Source organism: Filicampus tigris, chromosome 2 (genome assembly GCF_054856515.1).
Source record: "Filicampus tigris isolate MCC_2025a chromosome 2, RoL_Ftig_1.0, whole genome shotgun sequence".
NCBI lineage: Eukaryota > Metazoa > Chordata > Actinopteri > Syngnathiformes > Syngnathidae > Filicampus > Filicampus tigris.
This window is the reverse complement of record NC_141218.1, coordinates 5,907,251-5,919,945: the sequence shown is the minus strand read 5'-3', so window position 1 is coordinate 5,919,945 and position 12,695 is coordinate 5,907,251. Positions and strand designations below refer to the sequence as shown.

The window sequence follows — 12,695 nt, the reverse complement described above, 5'->3', positions numbered from 1 at the left end:
AGAAAGGGGCTTTAGAAACTGTAGCGGCATGAATATTTTAGGAGATTAATCTTTAAAAGTTCATTACAGGGGACAGGTGAGATACAAAGCATTCTCTGTGTCACAAAGAGCAGGACAGCTCAAGGACACAAGAACGATTTTGGCAAAGTGCAGCTAGCTTTATAGTGAGAAAACACCAGAGTGAATTCTTTTGAATGGAAAAAGTCAAACTGGATTAAAGAATATCAAGAAATGTGGGTCCTACTATTAAATCTGAGGGCTAGGATCTGTAAAACCATAAATGAGAAGTGATTACAGCTGATTGCGCGTTAATCATTAGCCCTGGCATTACACCTCCGCATAGCACAGTCACCCTGAGGGGATCAAAGCGGCCGTGTTCTCTCCAACCAGGGTTGATGTTGGCGATGAGCGTCGTGGTCAAATCTCCCTCAGACGTCCAGCCTCCATCTGCATATTCCCAGAGTGACACAACTAGTTAGCCGGGTAATAAATCAAAGCCCGGCAGCCCAATTTGGCTGCCTAATGTAATTAATAAGTGCTATGAGTGTCTAAGTGGCCCATGAGTTTGAGATGCCACTTTGAGGTGAACTTTTCTTGCCTGTGGGAGACAAACATGCTGCTGGCAGTGAAAGAGAAGATGGAATTGAACTACCAACATGGCCGCACAAGCCACATTCTAAAGAACACACTCAATCTGTAACAGACAACTAACTAAAGTCTGTACTCTGTACTGTATACACAAAACACTTAAACATACAAAAATGAAGGTTACAGAAGGGTATGCAGCTATCAAATATTTTTTAAATCTATTATTCTATCGATTAATTGGAGTGCTGTATTCACCAACCTTTTTGAAAAAGACCTACTTCTTGGGTATTGGCTACTAGTTTGATATAAATTACTGTATACTGCTGAGTCTGTCAGGTTAAATTATATTGACAATTACAGGTTATTAATACTATGGCTGAAAATAACAATTGTTTCCTTAAATACTAAAATGTTTTTGTTTTCCCCATAGACTGATTGGGATTCAGTCACCTCAATTAATGGAAAAACATTATCGTCAGTTTTCCGATGTTGGCAAATGTCTTATTTTTAGTCAACTAAATTAAGATTACATTACGATTATCAGTCTGCTTTCATGGAGGACAACCCAAGTCTGGGAATGTTTACAGCTGGAGGCTGAAATCGAAGGATTTGGACAATTATACGGTAGTCCATGAATTTGATCATTGATTAATCAATTACTTGTTGCACCTCTACTTACAGACGACCACAAGGCATCCCTCAAGGGGAATCATCTGAATACCATCTTGTGAACTCCAACACACTTGGCGGACTCCTGTTAGATGCACAAAGGGAGGGACGACAACTCAAAATATTTGAACACTATCTGGCTCCTTTGAATCTATTACAGCACTGTGACAAGAAGATTGACTCTTATCGAATCTGTCAGTAAAATCTCCGGGCACCTGATACCTGCAGTCCCTAGTTTTTCAAACCTCACTAGGACACACTCGCAAGTGAGCAGGTGCGAGGCAAAAGGAAGGAAGTGGAGCCGGCAGAGAGCACGATTCTCCAGAATAAAGCAGCTCTTGTCAACGAGTGGAATTATGGCCGGGGGAGGCGGGCGAATTGACGGGTGACGCATAATCAGGCTCTCGGATCACTCCAGTGGCTTGTGATCCTGTCTGGATTTAGCTAATGTCTCCCCCGCTCCTCTTGCTTAGTGGGATTGTGGCTCAGACGCCGCGACTCTGTTGACAGCTGCTGGAATCGGGATTGCTGTCCATCCAGACCTTCATCAGGTGTCGCTGTAAAAGGGACGAGTGTGGGAGCGAGTCTGCATAGGTGGCTCTCAATTTACCACCGGATTCCCTCAGCTACGATAACAAGCTTTGGGTGGTGACGGAAAAGATGGCGACGGCAGATATGAACGCGAATGAAATGAGTTTTCGAGCTTAGCTTTTTAGAGATAGACTAAAGCTTGAGTGGAGGGTCTGGCGAGGTGATGCTGCTGCCACCCAAGATGCCTTTTGTTGGTGTACAGGACACCGCAGCGATAAGACCCAACAGAGGCAAAACTGATGTCTTAATGAATTAATTAGTCAAAGAGGAACGGTGTAGCTCCATGACCAATTAGTAGTCTTCGTTCATTGTCGGCAAATTCTATGCTCTGCTTCTCTGTCAAACAGGTTATTATTTTTTAATCTGCCTACCTAATTCATGGAACCACAAAGGGATTATGTCCAAGCATTTGCTCAATTCATAATGACATTGTAAAATGTGGTATTCTTTGTAGTTTCCAGTTAGTTAATTACTACAATGCATGGATCATTTCAATCTGGGTTTTCTGGGGTCAGTCAGGGCTCTCAGTCATTATTGAACTCTGTCCCCCACAAAGTTGAAAACACACAGAATTTTTTTGAAAATTCTAACGCAGCCCATAACATTACCATTACTGTTCTTGTGACTTTCTGGGCATTACTTACTTGTATATACCGCCGCATATGCAGTTTAACAGCCAGAAAACTAAACTGCAAATATCCTGGCGCTTGTAGACCAACTGGTGCGTGAAAAGGCTTTGGACAGTGAAGTTCCGACGGATTTCGCTGGCAGCGCGCAATTTCTCACGTCTAACTTTGGGGCAAAAGGAAATGTGCTGCATGCTGGCAGACAAAACGCAGACAACGTAATGAGCTTAATGGCGTTGCGCAACTTGCGCATATGAAACACCGCTGGCAGGCAAGTGGATTAAAAACATTTTCCGTGCTACTTGAGCGAACCTTAACCTCAAGTAACCAAGATTAGACTAGTTAACATCATTTTAGACCATCAGTAAATAAATACTGAATGAGAAAAACTAAGGCAACATTAAACTACAAATAATTAGTGAAAAAGGCAATTTGAAATGATAGTTTATGAAGCTTTGATGCCAGGCCTTCATTATCACTTTTACCTTACTTCCTCTACAAGGCATTTAACAAAGTATAAAACATGTAAATTGAGAGCAATACGGACTACACAGAACATATAAAGCAATTGGTTAACTACAGCAAGATTAAGACTCAAACTAAATTTAAGTTGCGGATGCCTGGAGAAGACATCCTTTTTGCTCGTGAATAGTTTGTGATAAGAATGACATCAGCTTGCTTCTTTAGTGTTCCCATTACTAGCGCACTCACATATTTAGCCAGAGCTGTGCATTCCGTCTATGTGACGGACCGGTCCGTCTATCCGTCACTGACGGACGTCCGTTTTGCTGACGGTTGACGAATGACAGAAAAAATTTAAAAAATAGACCAATTAAGCATAGACAGAAGCACCTTCATTTAGTCCGCCATGCGTCAGTAGGCTTCGATGGCTGCAGCGAGGAACAATAGTGAGTTGTTGTTGCTTGGGGGAAAGATTTGAGTGAGGGACCAGGCTGTGCAGAGGCTTCCAAAGCGCAGTGAGTCACTATTTCTGTTCAAATATCATCCAGCTAGGGTGAGGGTGCTACTGAAAGTTTAGTCAGACTCGCCGAAGGATGCCCGTTTAAAATTAAAGTCAGACCGGCCAATAGACAGGTACAATTTTTTTCCCCTCGGAAAATAATAGTACCTGTCTATAAGCCGATCCGCCTCTATTCCCACCCCCCACACCTCCACCCCCGGAAAAAAGGCGAATGACGGACGAAGTAGGGGTACCCACGGTGCAGACGGATGACAAATAACGGACGCTCAACTTTTTTGGTTACATGTCCAGCTCTGTATCATATGCTGGACCACAGTTGCACAAGCCAGGTGTCATTGCGTTCTCACTGTGAGCCACATAATAACAGCTCCACTCCGGGCGAACTTTTCAAAACAAGTGTGTGGCAAACATTCTCTGGGAGCGGCTGTGAAAAAAGAGGCCATTTGCAGTAGGTTTCTACGTGTTTTTATGTGTCTCATCCCCTTTTGATAGGCCGCAATTTGCTGGAGACATCGTGGCAGAATGACAAATGGCTGCTTAAAAAAGATTACCGTCGAACGCCTGTTGCTGTGCAAAAGAGAAGCTGTAATGTGAGAGAAAAGTCTGTGCAAATCACAACACCAGCCAGCTATTACCGTTTTATTGTTTAGAGAACCTCATGGGAAAGCCTGTGTACAAATTTTGGGGTGTTTTAGCTGTGCGGCACTTACAAAGAGGCACTGTGAGCGTACATTCTTTGGGCTGAATAACGGACCCATTTTTACTGCTCTCCTAGGGTGAATGTCTGCTCGCCGGCGTGGGAACTCTTCAAATTTGAGTAAAAATCACAGGTCGGACATGGTTATGTAGCGAGTTGTAGGCCTGCACCAATGCCAAAATGCGCTCAAGGTTTGGATAACGGCCGTGGTCGTTTCAAGGGTTTGCAGAAAGACAAAAAACGAACGCGGAACATTTGCACTGAATAATGCTTAATAAATGTGATGTACATACAGCATATTTCAAAGGCTAAAGATGTTTTTATATTTCTCAGGAAAATGCATTTTCTGTTCACACACAGTCCGAGCATGACATCCGCTAATAAGCCTTGATCTACTTTTGTTGGATTCAAAGTCCAACATCTTTAAGGATTAGACGACGGATGGTGATTTACTAACTGAAATTGGTGTGTACTCTTTTAGTTTCAATCGAAGAGCAATTTAATTTATCAGAACATATTGATTAGCACATTTGTGGTAGAGGCTGCTGGCAAATGAAGCTATCTGAGTGTCTGGCTGGACTGAAGGATACCAAACTGGACAACTTTTTCCAATTTCTGTAGGTGGGCTTCATACCTTTGACCACAACTACCTCTAAAAATGGTATACCTTGAAATAAAAGCAATGCATTCTTCCTCCTATAGATACGGCTAAGCGGGTTTAAAAAAAAAAAAAAAAAAAAAGTCAAAGTGGTCTGTGGTAATCCTGCGACGTCTACACAAACATTAACATTTTCATTCTCCTCTCATCGCTAATAGCCCCAGGGAAAGCCAGCCATGCGTATTCTATTAACAAAATGGCACGCCCAGTGCTCCCAAAGTCTCGCTCTTGATTCATACAGACCCACAAATCCCTTGGCAAAAGCTGTTTGTGTTCACCAGAGCCTGCAAGGGGGCAGGGTGGGGGTGTTTTTTTTGGGGGGGGGGTGTTGGGTGGGCATTGAGACAACTCCAGAACAAACACCACAAATATGACTTTTACAACTTGTGTTTATGTTAATATTTCATTGTGAAGGCACGACGGTCCACGGGCATTAATTTAATAACGTTTATTATTGTGGTCTTAGTATAGTTTAAAAAGCCCAGTGCACAGTGAGTGCAGCTAATTAATAGTTTTGTTTCCATCACATCTCCCAGGCTATCATGGCCAAAGGCAGTATTTTAAAAGTAGCTGCAGAGAGATGACATCATAGAAAAGTATAGAGCCATCAAGAGTGCAGAAGGCGTGGCTGCATTGGCTCTGATTTAGAAAAGCTGGGTGCCGGCCAGAGAAGATGCAGCCCGAGGTGTTTGCATATCCCAATTTTCAAACTAGAACTGATCACATAAATCACCAATACAGTGAGCATGAAGCTGACCTCATTTCACTCCACCATAATTTGTGCTGTGTTCTTTACGCTCAAGAAAGTGCCGCCGTGTCAGAAAGAAAGTCAAATTAGTTTCAATGCTTGCTTCTTTGTAAACCTTTGCAAGTTTCCTGCAATCCAAACACAACACAACTGCAGGGAACACTTTCCAGCATGATGGAAATTGGATGCATAGTTAATTTCGCAGTGGGTACATGTTGAGCTGCGCAGGCATTGCTGTCGCCGGGGGCTGCATGCCCAGCAGGTAAGGAAAACATGGCTGACATTTGCCCGCCGTTCATTTGCGCGCAAGCTCAAGCCTGCTGTGAGCCACACTGGGCAGGAGAAAGAGAAGTGGGCAAAGTTGAATAGCCAATCACAGTAAAGAGCTGGGGAGAAACAAAACATCAGGGACAAAACATTTGGAAATTGCCAGTGAGCCTGCCTCGCTACCACCAGGTTTTGGTTTAACAATGTGATGTCTACATTGGACTGACAACCAAAACACTAACGCTACAAACTATGTGAAAAAAGGCAATTACTACATTTGTCATACCCAGATGACCCCTAAAAAAGTTTAATTTCCCAACCTAGGAGCACAATGGTACAGGAATTGGATCCAGCCATTCTTCAATGCAAGAGTACTTCTAATACATGCAGAGAGAAAGACAACACTGCCCCCTATGCATCTACAATAGTATTACAAGGAAATAGAGTGGGGTGAAGTGAGGGGCATGTTCCTAATTTTTAAAAGACTACAATTATAATGTGTTGTCATTATTACAACATTGGATTTAGAAAAGTGGTTTCAATAACCTGGGAGGGGGGGGTGGATGAGTTTGGCAGGGGTGTTCAGTTCTTTAAAGTGTAGTGCAATAAGCCTGAATGAGGCACATTTCAGTTTTAGCAAAACTTTCTTTGGGTAGGAGTTTAATAGGAGGAAACCGGTCCAAATTGGAGGTCACCACTTAGCGGGCAAGAGGGTGTTGAGTAACCAACATCACTCAATGCTAATTTGAGGAGCATAATGAGGATGATAGTCAAGATGAACTCTCTCGGTTGAAAACTTGAGCAAGTGAGGACCGGCCGGGACTTCAACAGGCCAGGATACGCACATTTGCTTGATGACGTCAAAAGGTCACGGATGGCACTGGGAAAAGTCAGGACCAGTACGCCGGCGTGAAACTTTCAACAGGGCAGCCTGGCACTGCCACAGGCCAAGATAAGCACGCCGGCGTCAACATGAATTTGTCTTGTCTTCCTCCTCCTCTTCATTTTCTTGGGCTTCCTCTTCTACTAAGGGTCATCCTCCTCTTCGTTGTCTTCATCTTTTCTTCATCCTCCTCATCCTCTTTCTCATCCTCCTCTGCATCTGCTTCTTCCTCCTTTTCATCTTCATCTTCATCCTCCTCTTCATCTTCTTAATCCTCATCTTCGTCTTAACCTCCAAAAAACGCCAACTTGTTTGAGTTCCCAGGTACCGCTCCGTTGAAGTTGTATAATGCTAATTTGAAGCTTGAATTGATTAAAGGAGTACAAAAACCAAGCCGGCGACATCCGAGTACTTCCGAGTGAAGATCAACACCAATTTTGATCCAAAGGGAAAAGCGGAACCCATAGTGGCACGCAGCAGATTCTGAGAGTGAGTTTTCCGGGTTATCACGGGCTTTTATACACGCCCTGGGTCACCCGGGGGGGCACTAACGATGTATGTTGATATGCATTGTCGAACTACGCGAACTCCATAGTGCACTGAGAGAATCTCAGTTAAATCAAAACTCTGTTACAGAAAAATAAAAAAGGCAATAATGGGCAGGTTTGACAACACTTCAAATAAGCCCAGCTTTTGATCACATAAATGGAGGTTCTGAAAGACAGCTCGCTGCATTTATGTTGAATACCATGCCACTGTCAGCGTGGTCGTCAGAGCAGAACAGAAGCAGTGCAAAACACTTGCCAAATGGTGCAGATAAATTAGAGTTCCATCAAGCTGACAGACCCCTCACCGGCTTTTCTGAAAGGTGTCATCTGCTATAATTTGATTGTTTTTAGTTGACCAATAATATGGCTTTTATTCAGCCCACCTGCGGATCCACCACAGTCTCTCCTACAGCAAATGGACACCTGCATACAAATCATATTACTACAGGTGATCGTCAGTGCTCCACCAACAGGCTTCACAACAATCTGTGAAGCAAAAAAAACCTTTGCTTTTCCTGCTGCTGCTTCACTTCAACACCTCCACTCGGTCCAATCTTTAATGTGTCATTTGTCTTGTGAAAATCTTCCGGTGCCAAGTTATTTGCTGTCAAGAAGGCAGAAGGCATGTCACGCACTTTAAGATTTGTGGAGCAGCTGCAGAGACAAAAGACACCTTAAGGGGCTTTTTTTTTCTAGTCAGGGAAAAAAAAAACATACAGACTTGATGCGATAATAAACATCACTTAAATGGCACAAATGTGGTTTGAAGGGCCTTTACCAATCCGTTCATAAATAAGTTGGAAGCTCGGAACTGTCCAATGTTATTTTTTTGCAGTGGACTCATTAAAATTCAGAATGTATTGTTAATTCCACCCAATCCAATTAATCTGGTAATTCATTGGTATTTCTTAAATCTTTTGTCAATAAAGTGCATCCAAAAGTTGCCATAGCTCTGGCCTCTCCCCATAAAATAAATAAATACAAACAAAAAAAAGTACATACTATGCAGCTTTATAGCCACTGTTTACCAGCTGGTTTAACGCCACGCACCCTTAATTGCATTCATTATCTAAAGCTCCAGGTCCAGGCCAAGGTTATGAGGGGGGAAAAAAAATTGAGGATTTCAGTTATCTCTTGTTTACTGGAAAAAAATTATATACCTTTATCTAAGACTAACTGCCAGTAGTGTTTATGATAAATAATGAGCACATACTGTCAAAAAATAATGGAAAAAAGTGAGGGAAGGGATTTCTTCCACATTTTTAGCGCAGCCATTTTCCGTACAGAAACGAAATAAGGATGTTTATGCCATCGTGGCTTGAGTCGCATTAAAAACGGGGAGGCAAATTGAAATGTCTTTGTGTGGTGGGGAAACATTGTGGAGTTTTCTGTTTTCCTGGGGGTGAAGTGGGGAAAATTGAGGGTGTGCTTTGCGGGTTGCTATTGTGTGAGCACTGATTCTTATTTACCTAAAAGGTAGCAAGTAGTTTCACACTTCTCACATAGCCAAGTTTTTAACTTGACCTTGTTTATTTTTTATACTGCTCAAAATGTGAATACACACACGCTCCAATCAGCATTGTGGCTCTAATCCCAGCTTTCATAAGAAAACATATGCAGGGGGCAGATGGTGAGGTTGGTTTAGGTTTTTTTTTTTAGGGATGTCGGTGGCACGCTGCATCAATTGACGAAGCCTAGTGCCAAAAACACAAGCACCTGATTGATGAAAGCTGCCGCAACAGAGCTTCACCTGACTTCGAAAATGGTGACAATATGTCTGCTTAACCCTCGATCTATTTATTTACAGCAGGATAAAACTCCACACATAAGGCAGTTTTAAAATAACATGCACTGAAGTACCTACCTTGAAATATAAAAACTGAAAGCTGCACAAAGGGTTTAGGTCATTCAACCAGCTACAACTCTCAACCTTTAGCTCCTATGGCTGAATAGACAATCCCTCATTTTCCACGATGTTCTTTTAAACTGCATTTTCATGCAAAAGCATAGTTGGTAAGCATGTCAGGTTGCGCAACCTGAATATTGCCGTTATTCACAAAGCATACACAGCTGCATGGATTGTCAGGGGCTTATTTAGGCTAAGACTACTGAAGTAATAAGAAGCACGCACAAAAAATGGCATTTAAGTTATCGACTTGCCACCTAGTTGAATTTATAAGCCCTTTGATATGACAGGAAGGACAGCGGATGGGGGAGTGAGTGTTGTGGTGGTGGATTTTTATCAGTGTGGAAGAGTGACATTTCCATTAGCTGACAATCCAGGAAGCCTCATGGAATCCAAGACTTCTCGAGCCCACCCCTACCCTCGCGAGGGCCTATCAATACTGACGGCGCCCCATTTGGGCCCATCAAGGCAACGAGAGGCCCAAAATGATCACAATGCATCTTGCATTGCGGACACCAGAGAATACATCAAAGAATATCTCAGAAAGCCCTTCACGCAATTCTCAGATGTCACTTGAAGGGTGTGAGGAATAAAAGGGAGATTAAGGTGGCCTATTGGACACCGAGTTAGTGCTAAATAATTATCTTCTAAAGAGGGCATAAAATGAACTAAACACTATAATGTTTTTACAGTGTGCACAAATTAGTCATGTTTGTATTATGATTTCCTAACTACTGTAGTTCTGCTATTCAGACCAACCACCATAAAATCCATTTTCACATCCATATGAACAGTTAAGATAATACCATTGATGGGGACAAACCTTTATTTCAAAGGCTGCATAGTTAAGAGAGACAGTACAGTTAAACTTTAATGTCTATGAATAATTAACGTTCTAGCGGAGGAAATGGGATGCCTATTCAACTCAAAGATAAAAAGGAGATGCTGTATTCAGTAGTGAGATTTGGAGTATGCCTTAAACGGCTGTCTTTTTAGTGCTCTTAAATAACTTTGATGTAGCTTTTGGCCATTGACGTTAAAAGTATCTAGTTGGTGTAATAATTCCAGGAAGAGATACATCCAGCACCACAAGAGAAAACATAACACTCGCATACATTAAATGACCTGCTTATCCAGTCAGTGGTAAACTGCTCTTAGCTTCATCTCCCTCACCCGACAATCTTTGTTTCCACTGGTGACTATGAATTGGTGACATTAGGCCAGGGGTGACCACATTTTTTCCTCCAATCGCCGCATACCGAAAAATCAAAGAGGCAAGTGCCACTGACATTCTTCATCTTTATTCAATCCATCGGTGTATGGAAAAATATGCTCGATAATAATATGTTATGTTTGTACTGATTGTATACATTCTAGTTATTTACAAAGAAAAATACAGTAGCTACGTGATCAAGCAAGGTGTGAAGGATTTGACAGAATTTTGGAATGGCCAGCGGCTCTGTATACAACTCAAACACATCCACTCCTGCACTGAGCAGCAGCTGAATCACATGTCCACAGCGTGAACCAAAACAAAAGCAATTTTTACTAAGCTGACCTTGACATGGAGCAGAAAGTGGAGCAAACAATCGCGGTTCACTACTGTGACTGAATAATCTTTCTTCATTAGGGCGCTATGAAAAAATTATTACTATTTTAGTGGTGTGTTATTGGTGGAAAACAATGAAATGAGAGATACGACGAATTTCATCTTATATCCCCTGCTTGCCACCCTGTGTAGAAAATAAGTCGTACAATGCAGGCCAATGACACTGGCTGTGTCAATTGTAAATTTTAGCCTATAACAAGGGCAAAAAATTGGACGGTGCGCAACAAATGGCCCCAGGGCCGTAGTTTGGACACCACTGCTTTAAAGCCCAGATACACCAAACCGACGTCGGAGGTCGTGAAGCGTCGTGGCGTCTTTAAACGCTGTCTGATTGATGTAGTGACCACCGTCGTAGTGTCCTAACCCGTCTCTAAGCGTCTGGGGGGCATTTACGCATGTTGAATCGGCGTTGCCAGTCGTGACATTTGGTCACTCTGATTGGCTGTTAGCTAGCAAATCAGCGCTTGGAGCACCAACAGGATGTGACAAATGCGGATAAACAGTAAGCACGCCTTCGCCGCCTTAATCTTCTTACAAGTACAAGAGCGAGGGTTGACAATGTAAGTATTTCACAATACCGTGTCAAGAACGTGAGGCTTTATTTCGCTTTGGGAGTTCATCGTGAGTGAAGAATATCGCCGAATGCATTGTTTACGTTGTTATAATTCGCCCCTGGCCAACAGCCTTCCGGTTGGATTTTTCTAACAATGAGAAATAGTGACTACCGCCGCCGATGGTATGGAAGGGTATTACATCTTATGCATACGCAGAAGGTACTTTAATGGCCAGCGTCGCTGTCTGTCACTGCGGTGTGTTTTGCCAGCATGATGTGCCGATAGCCGGCCGGACGCCACAGGGGGTAAGCGTCTATCAGTGTTGGTGAACGTCGTTTTGGTGTATCAGGGCCTTTATGCGATGTTCCTTGGTGGAAGGCACACAAGCAGGAAAAAAACACTCTTTGCCACGGAGCCATCCGGGCTTTCACCTTCTGACAAAGGGGGCAAAATGGCTGAACTTGGCCCGTCGGCCAGGTAGTGATAGACTCCTTCAGGGCACGTCTGCGTCGGGTAGGTTTGGGCACCGGTGAACCGAGTGGAACCGGGACTAGCACTTCGGTTCTCCTGGAATAATTCTAACAAAGAAAAAAAAAAAAAACAGAATCAGAATCGAGAATCCTTCGGAACCGGAATCAAATCGAGGAACCGGAATCACAATCGCCCAAATTCAAACGATGCCCAAACATAGCATTGGGGCCCTAAGACCCTCTTCTCTGGGGATAAACTCTTGTGCTTCAGATTTTAAAGCACTCCCATCACCTAATAAAGATGTCTATCATCATGGGCAAATAAGTAACCTTGTCAGGGCACCAAGTCTGCACCGGCATAGGCTGCGGCTGGGCATGATCGCCAGCCGTACAAATCAATCATGCATAAACAACGCGACAAGATGAACTCGCCTACAATAACAATTCCAGGGGAATATTGCGGCATAAAAATTGGATAATGAAAGTCGAGAAGCCGTGCCAGTAATAGCATCAAGCTAATAAAAGAGATAAGCAATCAAATGGGGAGCCGAAGTGCAGTAAAAGGAACAATATCAGTTTTCATTCTTTTGGATGGCACAAGAAGCGGGGGTTTGGTCGGGTGGGTGCTTATATAGATTAAAAGACATTCTTCTCAAAAGTCTCTAAACTCCAAAATGTGAACTAATTAAAATCAGAAACGTGGTCAGGGACAAACCATGGAAGGCCATCGTGTTTAGACAGTCACTTCGATATTGTGAACCCATGTGTCTTTTTCTTTCCCTTAAGTTTTAAGAAAGCAAAATGGATAGTGTTGTAAGGACAACAAGCAAAGGAGAGACACCAGTCCAGACATGGTACGGATGGGAAGAAACTGCAAGGAAGGGAGAAAAGAAATGGGA

The 12,695-nt window shown here is 42.9% G+C and overlaps 1 long non-coding RNA gene across 2 annotated transcripts in view; it reads right to left on the bottom strand.

Annotated features, from left to right (window-relative positions):
* LOC147151052 (uncharacterized) overlaps nt 1-12,695 on the bottom strand; it is a 44,380-nt gene that overhangs the window by 13,854 nt on the left and 17,831 nt on the right. The window contains exon 6 of one of the 2 annotated variants that reach the window (XR_015083384.1): nt 10,534-11,904. The exons of the other annotated variant lie outside the window; for it this stretch is intronic. This is a non-coding gene — a long non-coding RNA (uncharacterized LOC147151052). Of the gene's footprint in view, nt 1-10,533; nt 11,905-12,695 lie in introns of those variants that run through there. 2 annotated transcript variants of the gene reach the window in all.